This window comes from Poecilia latipinna, unplaced genomic scaffold (genome assembly GCF_001443285.1).
Source record: "Poecilia latipinna isolate Pla-1442-1.1 unplaced genomic scaffold, P_latipinna-1.0 Scaffold1664, whole genome shotgun sequence".
NCBI classification, from domain to species: Eukaryota; Metazoa; Chordata; class Actinopteri; order Cyprinodontiformes; family Poeciliidae; genus Poecilia; species Poecilia latipinna.
The window spans coordinates 131,785-135,371 of NW_015114280.1; the positions used below are offsets into that span (position 1 = coordinate 131,785).

General features: G+C 40.8%; 1 long non-coding RNA gene across 1 annotated transcript; it reads right to left on the reverse strand.

The window, feature by feature from the left end:
- Nucleotides 1–795: 795 nt before the first annotated feature.
- On the reverse strand, nt 796–3,003 carry LOC106964362 (uncharacterized). The gene is made up of 2 exons (XR_001428406.1): nt 1,498–3,003; nt 796–1,397 (listed from the first exon to the last, which is right to left on the reverse strand). It is a non-coding gene; the product is annotated as an uncharacterized LOC106964362 (long non-coding RNA).
- Between the last annotated feature and the right edge of the window lie 584 nt (nt 3,004–3,587).

Genomic DNA, 3,587 nt, shown 5'->3' on the forward strand with positions numbered 1-3,587 from the left:
TTTTTTTGGCTCAGATCTGGAGATCAGGATGGTGGCTCATGAATGATCTCTGCGAGGGAATTTTTTGCACATTTTGCACGGGTCATCTTTCTGCAGTCAGGTTTATGATGGAGGATAAATACATAAAGGCAAATAAAAAGCTGGAAATTTGCATCTTTATGTCCTCAGCCATAAACACAGATGCAGAAGTGATCAAAGAAATGAACAAAAAATATTTTCTAACTGGCAGATCAGAAAAGTACATGGGAATGTTTGTCAGAAGTTTGTAACATTGTGAATATTTTTGATCCATCCTGGCAGATTAACAATGCAGAGATTGATCTGTTTTATCTGATTAAATTGATTTAACTTAAACATTCATCAGTCTGTGATGTTATTTTATGAAGTCTAAACATATGGCCTATCTACTCAACTAATTTGTCATAAAATATGTTTTAAAAATAAACTAAGTGATGACTTCTTGTTTTCATTTACCCTCTTGAATTCTGTTTTTGCGTAACTTTGGCTGTTTAGGCAAATTGCATTAATTTGGCTCAGTTGAATTTTTCATTAGATTTTTTTTCCTCTAATAAGATCTTCATTTTTTTTTCTTTTATCCCTTTGCCATTTTTATTTGTGCAACTAGCTTCCAGTCAAAATGAAATTTTAAAACATCAATTTGATTTGATCTCCTTGGATTATTTTTTTTGTAGAAATTTCCTGAGATAGCTACAGATGCATTCACATGTGCTTTAATAACTTAACCAAACCTCAACAAATCCCAAAAAGCAAGAATGATATTTAACAATACAAATTCAATCTAGCGACTCATAAAAATTGATGCTTATTTATTATGGAAAAACAAAGCAGTAACCTTGGAAGAAAAAATTTAATAATATAATCATATGCATATATAATAACTATGGCAATTCTTCCCGCTTTGTGCCTAAGGAACAGAGGTTGAGCAATTTATTTACAGATTACACAAAAACTAACAGTTCATAAAAGCTAAAATGTATTTTCATGTATCAATTGTGAAAAATCCAAGTTTCGTATTTGCCATCTAAAGGGTTAAAATTCATTAAATACATGATCTGTTGTGTATAGTCTGAAGTTATTAATGTCATTCTTTAATAAAGCTAACCTCCTGAATCCTTTTTGCTGATTTTGTCCTGCTGCCCTACTTCCATAACTTAGCAGGTTTACATCACTGAAACAGATCAGAGGATCTGTTTCCTGCAGGTCTGCTCCTCTTCAATGGATGAGCAAAGTTGATGTTGATATTGGTAGGAACTGGATCAAGCTGTCGTATATGCCGACCCAGAGCATCCCAAACATGCTCAACAGTGACAAGTCCACTGAGTGGTGACCATGAGAGACGTGGGACGCCTTCAGCTTCCAGGAATGTGTTCAGATCCCTGCATCATGAGGCCGTGTGTTATCATGCTGCAACATGAGGAGATGAATGGGACAATGAGCCTCTGGTTCTCTGATTCAAAATGCCATTGCCAAACAAACCTGTGTTCAGAGTCCATAACATATGTAGGCCCATTCCATAAATCCCCACCGCCACCAAGGGCTACTCCATCCACAATGATGACATCAGTAACCATTCACCCACACAATGCCACACACGCTGTCTGTTTCAACAATGAACTGCAGTCAGGTTGAGATCCTGGCAGTTTGAGCAGAAATCGTTTGGTTGCCCAAAACGATTGTTCCAGCAGCTCTCTGGGTGGCTGGGCTCAGATGATCTTGGACGTCCTGGGTTGGTGTGGTTACATCTGCAGTTCTGAGTCCAGTTGATGTTCAGCCATGTTCTCTGAAATGCCTTCGAAGGCAGATTATGGTGAAGGAATGAACGTTCAGTTCACAGGCAACAGCTCTGCTGGACATCCCAGCTGTCGGCAAGCCAATTGCACGCTCCCTCAGAACTCACCACATCTGTGGCATTGTGCTGTGTGACAATGCAGCACATTTCAGAGCGGCCTTTTATTGTGACCAGCTTTAGGCACACCTGTGCAGTAATCATGCTGTCTAATCAGCATCTTGATAAGCCACACCTGTGAGGTGGAATGGATTGTCTATGCAAAGGAGAAGAGCTCACTATAACACATCTGTGAACAGTGCTTGAGAGAAATGGTTGTTTTGTGAACATAGAAAATGTTTCAGATCTTTTTTAGTTCAGCTCAGGAAAAATGGGAGCAAAGACAAAAGTGTTGCGTTTGTGTTTTTGTTCAATGATTCTTCACGTAGCTTTTCAGGAGGCAAGCTCTTTTAGTTTTATCTTTTTCACATATTTAAAAGATTGTTACACTGCTCATTGGTTTTCTCTTAGTTTTTGTTATTGTTGGTATCTTTATTTGAGTCTCCTATTTCCCTGACACGTAAATAAAGGATATTTCTATTCTGTTCTATTCTCGGCGGTGAAGTCGTGATCAGACATCATCTTAGAGCAAACGGCGTGTTTGTGTTTAAACATGGAGAGGGTATCAGAATTACCTAGTCATCAAGGAATAAAATTTGGCAGCAGTACACACACTGAGCATGGATGAGACTAATTTACTAAACATACCCTCCAGTCTCGTAATTACATGTAATTTTACCGGCATAATTAACTAATTTAATTACTACTCCTCAAGAGCATCAATTATTGATATTACAGAGCATTCAGATGGCAGGCAGAGCTCTTGATGTGGCACGCATTCAGAGGGTGGTAAACACATGCTGGCTCTCCAAGAGTCTTGGCCGGCTTCCTGGTAGCACTCAGTGACAGGGTGGGAGAGAGAGAGAGAAAGAGAGAGAGAGAGAGAGAGAGAGAGAGCATGCAGCGGGGCATGGCCGGCGTGCCATCACTGACGTGCCGAGTTCTTTCACAGAGTCAATTACAGCTCAATGTCGGCCTCATGAGGAATGCCAGAAGTGGACAAATGAAGCTTTTTGCACTCAGCCAGGTAGACGCCACGTCCAACATGCTACCATTCAGGCTGCTGAGAAAGGCAACGCTAAGAATCAAATCTCCAAATTGCCCCGAGGTGTGAGTGTGTGTATGCATGGTTGTTTGTCCTCTGTGTTGCCCTGCGACAGAGTGGCGACCTGTCCAGGATGTACCCCGCCTCTCGCCCGGAACGTTAGCTGGAGATAGGCACCAGCAACCCTCCCGACCCCACTAAGGGACAAGGGTGTAAAGAAAATGGATGGATGGATGGATGGAACTCTTGTCTTCAAGAGTCACATAATTAGTAACTAGAGTCCACCTGTGTGTCTTCATCTTGGTACAAATCAGCTGTTTCCTGTGAACACAGGGCACATGCAGGGTGCTGCGTTCATGAAACGTCCGTCTTCATAAGATAGGGCACATTATGGACAACCGTGAGCATCCTCTTCATGATGCGACCACGGAGGGTTTTCAGTAGTTGTGGTTCTGTTAATGTTAGCAAATCTTTATATTTTGCTAATGTTAAAAAAATGCATTTTTTCCTGGTGACAGCTGTACATTGTCCAAAATACCCAAAACAAACCATCATCCTTCTACCATTTCCTGTCGTCTTCTTCATTGGTTTCTTCAGTAGCAACGTCCAGCTGTTGATCATGTGACTTGTGTGACA